The sequence below is a fragment of the Fukomys damarensis genome, unplaced genomic scaffold (genome assembly GCF_012274545.1).
Source record: "Fukomys damarensis isolate Sample0158 unplaced genomic scaffold, DMR_v1.0_HiC HiC_scaffold_32, whole genome shotgun sequence".
Taxonomy (NCBI): Eukaryota; Metazoa; Chordata; class Mammalia; order Rodentia; family Bathyergidae; genus Fukomys; species Fukomys damarensis.
In genome coordinates this window covers 14,232,167-14,246,704 of record NW_022900944.1, presented here as the reverse complement: position 1 = coordinate 14,246,704, position 14,538 = coordinate 14,232,167, and the positions used below count along the sequence as shown (strand labels likewise).

Here is a 14,538-nt window from a genome sequence, read left to right as displayed (position 1 = left end):
CAAGACAGGGGTCTTTAGACAAGAGCAAGGCCTCAGTCCCGATCTGTCATTAGCCCATGCTCCCCACAGTTGGGGAATGAGCCCCTTAGTCCCTAAGTGGATCGAAGGATTTGCTATATAAATTACAGGGCATCTTGTTAAAAAATTACCATGACTTCAAGGTGGAGACAGCAGTGCACTAGACTTGCTAAGCAATGGACCCGGTGCATCCCCACAGGTTGCACACCCTCAAAGCTGGTACTACTGACAGATCTGAATGGTATATTGCAGTGTCTGCTTGGGTTTTGTGAAGAGGAAATAAATACAGAAGAACCACAAGCAGGTCAACTGGCTTACAAAGTACTTCTCTTTGTAGCTTGAGGCCACTGACATGGTGCTTTCACCACTGCTCTTATAGCAAAGTCCTATCTTGAGGCATCCTTACGACCCCACAGACTCCTCGAGGGAGACACTTAGGCCAAAGGCATTCAGGGTTTGACTCTAAGCCTCTTACGTAGATATCGGGCAGTGGAAATGCCCAACCCTTTATGGAGGTAGCATGCCTCTCTGTGGCTGTGGCCTCGTCCAGTGCAGGCAAGTGAGTTACATCCTTCTCCCAATGCAGGCATCAGCCATCCCTTCTGAAGGAACAGAGGACTTTGCTCTCCATCAATTCCTCTCTCTTCCTCAGCCCCCTCATCCAGCCTACCCAGGCAAGGCTGCCTCCTCCCTTGCTTTCCGGCCTCTTTCTCACCTCAGCATCATAGAAGTCCTTTGAAGTGACTGAAAATAAATGCTTTGTTTGATTATTTTTCACCAAGTCAGAGTCCAGGGTTTCTGGACCTTGTCTTTCAGTTCTTTCAAATAAAACTTGAAGCAAAGAATAATCCCCGCTACACAGTGGATCAGAGTTTTATTTCTCTCCCTTTTTAAGATGTGTTCCAACTTCAATGCGAGGCCCCCCGAGCCTATTAAACTTGCTCGATGAGATGCAGTATTTGGCCCTTGCGCTCACACAGGCCTTCTGTTCCAGCTCACAGCCATGTCTGCTGCCTGCACAACTTCCCGTCCTGACTCCAGCCTCAGAGCGCTGGAGAGATGCTTAGATTTCCTCTTTATTTTTCTTTACCTATCCAGTGATTTGAACTGTTTGATATTTCTCTTTAGCAGTGGATAAAAGGCAACCTTCCTCTGGTGTCCGTCCTCTGAGATGTGTCTTGAGAAAAGACTGAGGTGTGACTCCAGCCCCAAAAGTGAAAGGGAGGGAAATGAGGTTGTTCTCTAGTTTTTAGCCACTAAAACAAAAACAAGCAAACAAAAAAACAGATATCATCATTCCTTCTTTGCTTGGGTCAATAACACATGAGCTATAAATTGTAATAATTGATTGCATAAACTTACAAAACACTTTTGCCCAGGCTACCATCTAAGTGATATGTGTGTATGCACATGTGTAAAACATATATGTATGATTCATATATACACTGAGTAATTACATATGCTGTAACCCATAGACATACAACATGTATAACCACTTAGGAAAAAGATATATGAATGAATATATATATATTATTCAGAATATATAGTATATGTACAGTATATATGTGTATATATATATTATATATGGTCTGTATACAGTGTATTCATTTAATCTTTACAAAAATCTTATGAGGTAACTCTTAATTTTATATCTATTGTACTTTATTATATAAATTTTATAGTATATATCACATATGAAATCATTTAGAATATGTATATGTCAATAAACAAATACATTGTGATTTAATCATTGCAGAAACCTTCTGAGATAGCTTTCACAGTGATTCCCCTGTCTCGGATGTGAACACCGAGGCAGGGCACGGTGCTGGAATTGGCCAGGGTCACTCAGCTGACAGGGAGTGGGCTCTGAGCCCAGGCAGACTGGCTGCAGAGTCTGGGCTTCTCACCACCACCCTCTATCATCTCTAAATGGAAGAGGAAATGTCAGACCACAGGGACTCCAATCTGTCAACTAGATATAATCTTTGGGCAACAAAATGTGATTAAACTTTTGTAAAAGTATGATATCATGATGTCTTTATGTGCATTTTATAAATGTAAAATATGAACATCCTCTTGAGTGCACTATATGCTACCTACAGAAATAAAACTCTAGTAAATAGAAGGAGGTAACAGTTTGAAAGCAGAAAGAAGAAAGCTGTGAAAGCCACAAGCTTCCTGTGTGTCCTGAGGCCTGTGGAGACACTGATTCAGAGGCACACAGGCATTCAGCCTCAACCTGGCTTGAGTGACATAGTTCTTACTGAGTAAAGATTGACTGCCCAGGAATTCTGGCACTGGGCAGAGGCACTAGAAGCTACTTCTTCTGACCTCTCAGCTGGCCTAACCTCCACTGTACACCAAGAAGTTGTCTGCTAGGTTGAGAAATGCATTTCTTATTAATTTGACTGGTATGAAATAAGATTGGATGTGGCATGGGATTTTTGACTCTGGAAGTTGAAATCATATGGCTGTGTCTTCTATCCCATGCCCTCTCCGAGACTGAAGTCTATATTGCAGATGATATCACAGACTCATTGAAAGCACTGGGGCCGTGCTGCCTACTGGCACTTCTTTTTCCATGTGTTTTACTCTAGTCTGGACCACTTCATTCCAACATGAATTGGAGCCTCTTAAATCCACAAACATCTAAATCACCAAAATATTTATGAGAACAGCCTTCCCTGAATTTCTGAGGATGGGAGAGGAGTAGGTATATCACAATAATCACACTTTGTATGGAATGTTAAGCATTTTCATTCATGAAGTTGCTAATTTTCCCTAAACTACCACATCTTTTTCACTGGTCACTTCCTAGCATCTTACCAACTTCCAGGTCTCCCTGCTCCCTTTTCAGAAGCCTAAGGGAAACCTTGTCTCTAAGTGCACCCCAGTTGGCCAGGTAATACACGCATTTCCCTTTTCCTGCAGGTTATTTTTTAAAATGCAAAATCAGTTCTCTCCACCAACAAAATTCTTTTTCCACCAATTTAAGGGCACAGGAGTCTAAACTGTAACAGAGATAATATATTAAAGCAACTCACTGAGGCAGGGTATTGTTTTTAAAACACTAGTTTCTATCTTAAAAACCTTTGACTGTCTGTGGACGGACTCAGAATAAAAGCAAGCTTCTTCTCTTAGCTTACCAGACTGGCACTGCATATCCTGTTACTCCTTCAACCTCAAATGATCCCAGCTGCTTCTCCCCAACCACAGCCCATTTACTGATCTTCGTGTACCCCGTGCTCCCTCCATCTCAGAATTCTTCACTTGCTCTTCCCTCTCTCCATTCTGTTCCCTGTTCTAGGCTGTTCCCAGGGGAGGAGACAACCTCCAACTTTCAGCCCCATGCTACTTCTCCAGACAGACTGAGCAAGTAGCTTACTGATTAAGCTACTAAATTTCCAGATCACATAGCTGATTGTGAATATGCGCATGCACACACTTAAACACACAAACACATGCATCATTGTGTGTTTGCCTGGTCTGCAGGGATTAAGCTAGTGGGTTATTTAGGTAAACCAGCACAGGTATTTTAATTTTGCACTTTTTAATTGAAGGATAACATATATACAGTAAATTCTTCTATCTGTGTGCTTTTTATATTCCCATCATTACTATCCAGGTAGAGTCAGAGAACATCTTGTTACCCCCAAAGTCTCCTACCTGCCCCTGTTTCTCACCAGAGATGCTACTATTCTTAACTCCATCACTATAAGAACTTTTCTTTTTGTACCGGGGATCAAACTCAGGTCCTTGCCCTTGCAATGCAGGTGGTGGAACTGCTGAGCTAAATCTCCAGCCCCTCCATCACTACAGATCAGTGTTGCCTTGTTTGTATTTTATGTCAGTGCACTAATACTATAGGTACTCCTGCTTGTTTGTTTGGCTTATTTCATTTTACATTATATCTGAAAACTCACCTTGAACTTGTTCAATATTTTCATTATGACACAGCATTATATTATATAAATGTACCATATCTTATTCATTCAATTGTTGATTTCATATCCTTTCTTTCTAGATGGGGGCATCTGTGTCTACTAGTATTGCTATGAACCTTTTAACCTTGAATAAATTTTTGGTAGAGCATGTATATTCAATATACTGAACATATATCTAGGAATGGAATTACAAATAAAGCATATGCTTGGCCATAGTATATGTCGCTATGGTTTTCCAAAGTCCTTACATAAAATTATAGTCCTGGACAGCAGTATCTGAGATGCAGCATTTGCTTTTGCATTCTGATCACACAGGCTTGTCAGGAGTTTTAAAGATGAAGACTATCTATGTACAGAAAGACATCTTCTAGAGCCATATCATAGACCTTTCTGTGCACAGAAGCCCAGGCCAGCAGCTCTGGCTTGGAATGTCATGGTGACTTCCCACTGGCTCCCTCCCACTGCTGTGACTTTTAGATAGCTAGGCAAGCCCAGAGGAGAGAGAGAGAAAACAATTGCAGAAGGCTTCATCTGTGGCATGAGGGTGAAACCCATTATTATGAAAAACATTAACCTTCCCTCTTCTGGGCAGAAATAGCTCCCTCTGTCAGGAGGTGACTTGTTTAAAGAATCTCATGGTTTCAAAGAACTTTCCAAAGAGCACAAACCCCCACTCATCTTCACCTTAAAGTCACTATCATATTATTTGTCCTGCTGATTTGCAGCTAGTCTTAGAAGAAGTATCCAAAACCAAAGTCCAGCCCCTCCTTTCTCTGCCATACACAAGAGAAGATGATTTCAGGCCAGGTGGACGCTCAGCTGACTCTAATTCATATTTTTCAACAAACTCCATTTTCATTTATGGACAGAGAATAAGTGCTCAGAGAAAGTTTCTGTGGACAGATAAGATGTTTAATTTTCAGCAAAGAAATTCAGATTGAAGCAACATGTTTTACTCAGATTGGAACTGATGCTGGCAAGCAGATTTGAAAGTTCAATGCGGATGATTAATCTCTGATCACTCTCAGTGCATGTCAGTAGTGTCACTTGCCTAATCTTCCGTATCTTCTTTATCCCAGATTTGTGGAAGGCTGTGCTTTCTGGCCTCTCAGAAGAGTGAAGCCATAGGACTAGCTCTGGACCATGAGTTGTGAGTAGGATTGACATGGGCCATATCTGAATAGGGGCTGGGGTTGTTTCTGTTCTTGGTGACGTTGGTTAGTTTTTAACCCAGGGATTGAGTCCAGGGCCTTGTACAATCTAAGAACATTCCCTACAACTGTTGCTGCACCTCCAGACAGAGGCTTTAATTTATGCTTCCAAATCCTTAAGAAGTTACTCAGACTCTCTGGATGGCAACAGCAGCTTGCATAAATTGACCTTCTCTGGCCATGTGGAATGGAGTCTTTACTGTAGTCTGTCACTGGGATTCTTGTATTATGTGTCACCATATCAGAGCTGAGCCAATCCTAGTTGAGATAGTCTGTCTCATTCAGCTCACCCCCTCTGCATGCAGATACTAGCTGGCTTGCTTGCTTCATTTCAGTCACTAAGGAGCGAGAGCCAAGACAGGGTTTCTTTCAACAATAAGTTTAAATGAGAAATGAAATCCACTCATTGAATGTTGTACTAAGTTTGCCATTACTTACTGTATAAACAGTAAGCAGCAAGCATTTGTTAAACCAGTAATCACATCAGTAAGCGGTAAAGAAATGGTGGGAGAAACTAAAAGCAGATGAAAGGAACCTTCTCCATCTCAGGAAGCAAGCAGGGAAATGCTGGCATGGGAACTTCATGTAGAATTGACAGGCAGAAGTGGCCAGAATGTAGAAAGCATGGATCAATTATTCAAAATGATCTTATGCACTGACTTCTCACTCACTCCTGCACAAGTGAACTGCCCTTTAGGAAGAAGAGGGACAACAGAAGGGCAGAGAAAGAATGCGCATCCTGAAAGAATCCTTCATACACTCTTGAGTCTAGATGCTCACCTGCTAGTGGGCTTCTAAGAGAAGGGAAACAGCCCATCCAGTATGCTTGTTTTATTTCACATCGCCTCAGAGAGCCATATAGGTCATATGTAAGTGACTCCCGTAGAGGACCAAATCTATTTCTATCATTCTCGTTGTAATTTTAATGCTTAGTACAATATGGCACTTGGCATAGAGGAGGATTTGGAAAGGGTTGGAAAATGAATGGACAGGTGGGAGAAAAATAAACAAATGAACAAAGACTGACAGTGAAAAACTACTCAATGCAAGTGGAAAGTCATGTTTTTCTTTACTGTTCCAAAACTGTGCAGAAAGATCTCCCGTTGTAACCAGCACTAAAAAGTGAAACATTTTCCCCCTTTTAGACAAGTGGCTTCCTGAGCTTAAGATATAAACAGCTTCCCCCACCATCCTTCAGCCTAAAAAAAAGTGACAGGACATGGCGATGCCAGCCCCGGGATGGTTTGTTTTCTGCAAGAAAGAAAAGAAGAGCTGAAAATGGCTGGCAATGATAAAACAAGTTAGATATCTACATTGTCTCTGCCCGCCCCTCTCCTCTGTTCCTTACTAGAAAAGATGCTCGCCCACCAAGGAGATGATGATTTGGGACAAATGAGCTTAAGTAGCTGGCAACGCTGTGACTATTCTTTCCACTGATCTAGGTACAGTGCTGCTTGTCTGAAAGACTGAGTTTAGGAGATGCTTACATCCCTTAGTGCACAGGGAAAATTAACATTATGTCATCCACTTACCAAAGACGGTGAAGCACCAACTCAGGTGACCAAATGATGCTGTCGAGAGCCAATCACAAAGATTCAGCCCTTGTCTTTGATGTCCCATGAACACTCCCAATATTAGGGAACTGAGGACCAGAAGTCCAGGAAAGGGACTGCCAGGAGTTCTAGTCCTAGCTCTGTCCTGTACCTTTCCTTTCTCAAACTCTTTGATTGATCCTCTGTAAAATATGAAGGTCAGGGGTTGTATACTAAGAACCACTAGGAGGTTTTTTATTTTATTTTATTATTTATTTAGTCAGTCATGCAGATTCCCCAATAGCACTGCTGGAGTTTATGATTTCTGAGCTCCAGAGTAGGATCTGGGGAATTTATTTTTCATCAGATTGCTCAGGTGATCAAACAATTCTGACTTCTGAAATCATACTTTGAGCAACACACAAAGAGAAGCTCTTTAAATTTCTTTCAAAGTCTGACTTTTAATAGCTCCATCAAAATGACATTCTAGATATCTGATTATCTCCAAGAAGGTATCTTTAAGTGTTAAATAAGTCAATCCCAGCTTCAAAAAGATTACTTTAGAAAATCTGAACACCCTGACCCATATAAACAACACTCCCCACCTCCTTTTGTCAGCTCTGTACCACATCCCTCTGTCAGAATTTCACCAGGAGCATCTTCCAGTGCAGTTGGGTTCTTTTCATCTTTTTAGATCCTTTTCACGTGTCCTTACAATCAACTTAAAAAGGCTGGCATGGGGGTTTCATTAAGTAAGGCAACTCCTTAAATTGTTTTGAGATATAGCCCCAAATTCCTTTGGTGAATTTGTTAAACTCAAAAGCAATATTCTTTGGCTCTTGTCAAGCTCTGCAGGCAAATACTTAGGGGCTTCCAGAAGAGAGAGAGAGACCATCTGTACAGCTAAGTGGGGCCACCATTTTGCCCTGGAATACCCAGGATGTTTGGCAGATTTGGCATGTGAGAAATCCTAGTCAAAATTAGATAAATCCTAAAGGATGACATGAGAGTTCATTTTCAGGAAAATAGGGGAAGAATGATGATAGAAGATACACATTGTTTTCTTCTTTATTCCAATTCTGCATGGGCGTCAGATGACTTCAGCTTATGAAATCTTTTCCTTCTAATTTTTCCCTCGGAGCTAATTCCAGAGCTGCCCTGTTTCCCAGGATCATTTGACTTTCTAGGATTCTTGCTCAGAAAAATCTGGGGTTAATCATGTGGCATCTTTGGATTTCAATCACCAAATTCTAATTCCCTGCCTGAGGTGCCTGATGGGAACTTTGGGCATGGTGCCCACCTCAGCGCCCTGGGCAAAAGTGCTGAGCACACAAGATATGCAGCGTGAGGTTGTGCCCCCATGACATCCGAACTGGACTCTTTTGGAAAATGTCATGAAATTCATGAGCAACTGTCATCAGACACAAGGAAAGGAGAGGTTGAAAATCTAGAATCTGGGCATTCTGTCTTGATAGGGTCTTCTTGGTGACTTGTTGACCACTATCCATGGCATCTTCTTTTCTTAGTTTCATTTCCATCAATTTAAATATTGATATTTTACAGTTGCTTCTATTGTAACAATGAGTTGGTCAATTATGTTCGTGCACATGTCAGGTATAGTACAGTCTAATTTAATCTTCATTACACATGGCCATATTGCAATTATACATGCTATCCAAGTGTTAACACATATTTAAGCCTGCTATTCCTTTGTCACTGATTTACAAAGAGGTACCTGAAAAGAAGCAGATGTCATAATTACACGCTTATTCAGCTCATTTTCGGCTAAGTCTTAAAGTAAATTACAGATGAGCCAGGCATGTCTTGAAATTAATGTAGTGATAGGACACAAATGCCGCGATTCATTATGGTTTGTCAATGTGCTGTACTTCTGGAATGTGCGATAAAATTATATTAATACTCTGCTAATGAGATTAATGAATATGAACACACAGGAGAAGAATAGGGTCCTTTGTTCAACTATTGAAAAAATAACATATACGTAATTAAAAAGAATTCATCAAACCATGTACAGCCTCATTTATATTAAATTAATTTGTCTGGTTTCATTTCTAATAATTAATCACGTTTTGCAAATTACAAAGCACTTCAGGCAAATGGAAGCACTACTGTCGGAGTTGTGATTCAGAATATTTAGACCCATCAAGGTGGTCCCTGTGGGTTCATATTAATTAAGGTTTAACAGTTTGGAAAATTGTAGCAATATTTTATGATTCATGTAATTAAACTCTGTAACAAAATGTCACAACTGCTAGTTACTTCTGCGCCTGTGATTTATATCTTCCCCCTTTTGGAAAGGAAGCAGCAGAAATGAAGTCTTCTTACATGTGCCGACACAGTGGATGGGAAAGCAAGCTGGTGGGTTAAAGGCAAGCAGAAGGCTTTATGGGGGACACGGTACACCCTTCCGCCCTCAGATTCCACCATGGTGTTATGCAAATGAGGCAGAGTCACATGATCTGACATATGGGGAGGTTTCTGGTGTCTCTTCTGGCATGTTTGCTGGGGTCCAAATAAAAAAGCAAAAGCTGTAAGCATTCTTCCCAAGCCAGAAGAGGTACATTACAACTTCCACTGACAGAGACTCCCGGTTTCCCAGCCCTCAGGTTGCCAGAATGAAAGATATTGAACCATAGGGCATCAAACTGTCTGACCAGGCACCTACGATGGCCCGGGTACTTCCTGGCCATCATCCCCCCAGAGCCTGGAGTCCTAGCAGAGGTACTGACATTGCTGTCACGGGAAGCACCTCCAGAGAAACCCAGATGGGGAAAGGTAGCTGTGTGCCTCCTGGCTTGGTTGGCTGTCTTGCCTGGCTGCAGGAGGGATTGAAGCAAGATCTGATCTGGGGGTTCTACCAAGGCAGTCTTTACACTGCATCAGAGGCACCTAGACTATTTTTGCTAATGCTGAAGTGCTAGTTTTTCCTCTTCGTGACCCTCAAGCCTCTCCATGGCCTTCTCCTCCTCTTCTGGGACTTCTTAGAAGCTGATCCTGGGAATTTGGGTCTCTCGGCCATCTTGCCCGCGGATTTTGGCTGGATTCTTCCAGGGAAGCAGAAGTTGAAAGGCAGAGGAAGAAGTTGGTAGTTCCTGACTCAGTGCCACGTCTCTGCTAGAGACCGAGTGCCTCACATGTGACCACAGTTCCCTTGGGCTGCCTGTCCACTCTAGGCTCAAGTGAAACTACTTGTACCTCTGCTCCACATTGCTGATGGGTCCTTGTCGCCCCTACCCTTTGCATGCTGCGCCACCTTGCTGTGAAAATCTTTTGCCCAGTTCTCTCCTCTCTAAACAAATGCTTTATTCAAGTGGCTTCATTTGGGATTTCTAATAGTGACTTCACGCTTGGGCCCCACTCCCAGAGAGTCTCATTTAGTTGGCCTGAATCGGGGCCCCAAGATCTGTATTCTGTTCCATTGTTCCTGTCATTCTTGGTGACTCCATTGTGTAGGGCAAAGAACCTCCACATTACAGCAAGTCGGGGAAGACTTGGTAATGCTAACATTATGGGCCGGATTCCAGTACTTTTAAATATATTGATGCAGTTCATTCCCATAATAACCCTCAGAAACAGTATTATCATTACTCCCACGTGTAAATAAGGCAGGAGAAGCAGCGGGAGGGCAAGTTAGTAAGCCAGTAAGTGGAGACACTAAGGTTTGGTTCAGAGTCTGGGCTCTCACTACTCTATGCTGTAATGACTCTTGGAAATTTATTTTAAGAAATAATTTGTAAACAAGCAAAATTTGCTTGTTTATTCACACTTACATTCAATTATGTAGTCATTCATTCACTCTGATGCACTTTAATGAGCAGCTATGACATTTTTGGGTATTGATGGGGCTATGCTCTACAGATAAACAAATATGTAAATAGATAAAACAGCAATATCTTATGAGTTGGGTGTATTTGTCGAGGGACCTCTGGAAAATGAAAAACATGTTTTAACCAGGAACAGGAATACGCCCTCAGTGGAAAGAGGCCATCTGAGATGGGCCACACAAGAAATAATGTCATCATTTTTAGAAGGTATGGCACATGACAAAAATCTACCCACAGACTGCTATTGCTTGAGGACCAGGTGGTTCAAATGGCACAGGTGAGCCTGAAGGAGGGATGTGATGATTTAATGAAGGATAGTTTATTCCAATAGGTTGGATTGGAATTTTATCTTTTAAACACAGAAGAAACAAGATAGATTTTAAGAGAGGAAGTTACATGGTCCTTTGGGGGTTTGTGGAGGGGATTTCACCAGTGCTGCAGAAAGAGGACTGGAAGAAGCCACTGGAAGCCAGAGTCAGTGCCACCTTCAGGTGAGAGATGAAGGACTTGGGATGAAGGTTCCTGAGGGTCCAGGAAGAGGGTGGCTGCTTTTGAAGAATTTTACATACATGGATTTTTCTCCTTTCTGGCCCACTGCATGAAATCTGGCTATTAAACCTACTGTGTGGTCTGGTAATGATACTGAGTCTAGGTGTGCCATTCTGCCAGGCTATTTGGGAAGCTCTGGTCCCTCTCAGTCTACACTCAAATTGGATTAACTTGGAAATGAGAAAGACCATGTTTTGTTTAGTGCCTGTGAGCAGATGCTAGGAATTTTGGGACTCCCATGGGAAAGGATCACACCCGCCCCCAGTCAGCAGCGACGGTGTTATATGTCTGTAAATAACACTAATTGGGAACATTTTATTTTGTTTTGCTAATAAAGTGTATGACCCCATTGTTTTGCTCAAATATGAAACCCATCCTGGGCCTCCTTTTTAGATAACAACCTTGCTCTGAGTGTGCCAATGCAGAAACACTACTAATAGGATGGGAAGCAAAGCCTACTCACAGACAAATGATGATAAAGTGAAATCTTTAAGAAATCATCAAAAAAATGAGGCAGAGTCACGTGAGCTGTCTCTCCAAAGTGACAGGGCTAAAGAAGCTGCCAAGCCACTGGCCCGAGGCGCCAAAGCGCATTTATGATTTAATTCCCATTTTGACATCAATCAACACATATTAATAACTTCAGCCAGAGAAAGTAAGGTCCTAGGTGTGCTTTTATGCTGACATGTCTTGCATCTAGGAAGCAGATTTTTGTTTGCCAATTAAACCCCAAACAACCTTTCCCACTCACCTCATCCCATAACTTTGCATAATATCTTGAAGAGCACTGTGGGGCCCACTGTCATAACTGACATTTGTTATATTCCCTAAGAAGCTGACACTGATTTTATTAACCTAAATCTGGTCTATGGAACTATAAAATATGTGAGTTGGAAGCAGGGAGCTTATAGACCATGGAGTCCCACCCTCTAACTGAGGTAGGGTTTCCTCCTTTCCCATCTACAATTCTGTCCACTATAACCAATAATGTTAGTGTCGAGAAGCCCCTACATCCAAAAAATCTTTGTGGTTTGTCAAGGAATCTGTGGACTTTAATTTAGAATCCTATTTCTACTTCGATGAACCAAGGTGCAGGTGGGTTAATATGTAAATATATATCCGGTGGTTCTCAGGGGAGGGTAGTAATACTCCATCCAAGAGACATTTGGCAAAGACTAGAGATGTTTTTGATTGTCACAGTGGGGTTGGTGAAACATTGGTATTGACACCTATTGGGTAAGGGCCAGAGCTGAGGCTAAGCATGCTACAATGTACAGAATGGCTCTCTGCAACAAAAAATGATCCCTCCACATCAATCTTGATGAAATTGAAAAACTATGATCTGTATATATAGAAAAATATATAAACCCAAATCTGATCAAGCACCTCAGTGTCAGGAAAAATTCTCTTTCCCTAACTGATGAAAAAGTTATGATTATTTTGAACTAAAATATATTTTCCATTTCATCTTAGATTTGCCCTTGGGAAGATTTAAAGTTAGCATAATTTTGCTAATAACAACCAGTTTAAACATATGAAGCAAATATACAAAGATATATTTCAAAGTTATAATCACTGAAAACCAAGCCTCTCCAGTTCCTTTCTATGTACCCCTAGAGGGAGTTTTCAAGAAATTCATCATGATTTTGGTGGAAAATCACGAAGTAACAATAGCTACTCAAAGAAGATCAAGGAAACATGGGGTCTGGAAATGTAACTCAATGGTAAAATGTTTGCCTGCCATACATGAGGCCTTGGATACACACACACGCAGAGAGAGAGGGAGAGGGAGAGGGAGAGAGAGAGAGAGAGAGAGAGAGAGAGAGAGAGAGAGAGAGAGAGAGGAGGAACACTGTTGTAGACTGTTGCAGAAACAATGTTGTAGTTCAGAAACCAAGGAAATAGCAGAGCTATCTGGCTTTTGTAAGACAAAGTAAGATTAAATTCTAGTCTAAATAAGGGTCTAAGTTTGTTTTTAGGGATCATCAAAACCTTAAGACCTAACACAATTGGCGGAAATTTGTAGGCACTCAATAAGAGGAAGGGAGATAGAGAGGGAGGGAGAGAGGGGCAAATAAAAAGGGAATTCTCATAAAAAGGGATTTAAGAACAATAGCTAACCTCCAGGAATGATCTTTGTCCCTTTCAGGACCCATTGCGCTACAGAAAACAAGGAAACTGTTAGCAAAAATAAGCACCCAGCACAAGTGTGAAGCACTGAGTCCTACCCTTTAAAGACCTCCTGGATCTGATTCTTTGACTTGTGTTTGTGATGCTAAATTTCTTGCTGCCTCTTTAAGCTTACAACATGTTTTGGGGCCTTGCAACATGCAAGTCTGTTATTAGAGATTCTGTTGAATTATTCAGGGCTAAATCAAGATGTGAAGACACCTTTTTTGAGACAGAAAATTGGCAAACACTCTCTAAGATGCCTTACAAACACACACACACAGACACACACAAAAAACCCTACAAATTCTGCTGCAGCTGTTGCATTTACCATAAAATTGATAATGATAAAAAACTGTTACCTGCATAAAAATGATGAGTTCCTCAGATTCTTTTGTCTCCAGTATCAGCATCAGCTTCTGTCAGCCACAGTCCCATAAGACAGGTACCTAATCTGAGACCCAAGGGGTTAATTTTCTCCTTTGTAGCTTCTGAAACACAAACGGGATAATGCACCATCAATATTAGAAATCAACATTAAGTGCAAAGATTCCCTTCCCTTTGACTTTCATTATAGGTCCAAGAATATTGAAAACCACAATGACTCAAGGGATCATGTCAAAATACACTGGATACACATCAAAAAGAATTGCATCAGCAAAGCTGAAAGGATCAATTGTCTTTCCCTCCAAAATGCTGACCAAAAAGCAAAGTGCAGAGAAATTTCCTAGAAAGCCTGGGAACACAGTCTAGGTGCTACCATGCCACAATTCCTTGCAACAAATAAAACGCTTCCTGGCAATGCTCAGTAGCAATGGTGCATTCTGTATGTCCTTAAAGTATGAAAGAAAGTAGAAGAGATCAAGGGGACAGAAGACAGCTGAGATACCTAGGGGTTACTAACCACAAAATGTACGGGTTCTGGGCTAAAGAGCAGGTGAATCTTAAGCATTCGAGACGTAGCTCTAATTTCTAAATGCTCATTTAATTCAGTATCCAAAAGGAAGCCACAGTGAGAGTATTTACCCAGTGCCATCATTGTGGCTTAGATCAAAAGGACACATAGTGACACTCTCCTTCTTTCCTAAAGAATTATTTTACCTAAACTCTTTTGGCAATCTTCTAGTCAATTTCCCCAATTTGCCAACCTCTATATCAGGTCGCTTTTGCTATGGCCTAAATAACTGTGCAGCCTCCAAATTCCTGTGCTGTCATCCTAATCCCCAATGTGATGTATAAGAGGGAGGGGCCTTTGTGAGATCATGAGGTC

General features: G+C 41.4%; 2 long non-coding RNA genes across 3 annotated transcripts; both read right to left on the bottom strand.

Moving 5' to 3' along the window:
* Window positions 1-904: 904 nt before the first annotated feature.
* LOC104865725 lies at window positions 905-14,439 on the bottom strand. 2 transcript variants are annotated; one of them, XR_781249.1, is made up of 3 exons: window positions 14,370-14,439; window positions 13,631-13,759; window positions 905-1,274 (listed from the first exon to the last, which is right to left on the bottom strand). It is a non-coding gene; the product is annotated as an uncharacterized LOC104865725 (long non-coding RNA). The 2 variants fall into 2 exon arrangements; XR_781252.1 differs by lacking the exon at window positions 905-1,274 and adding an exon at window positions 8,400-8,440.
* On the bottom strand, window positions 6,706-7,655 carry LOC104865730. The gene is made up of 2 exons (XR_781254.2): window positions 7,311-7,655; window positions 6,706-6,908 (listed from the first exon to the last, which is right to left on the bottom strand). It is a non-coding gene; the product is annotated as an uncharacterized LOC104865730 (long non-coding RNA).
* Window positions 14,440-14,538: the final 99 nt, after the last annotated feature.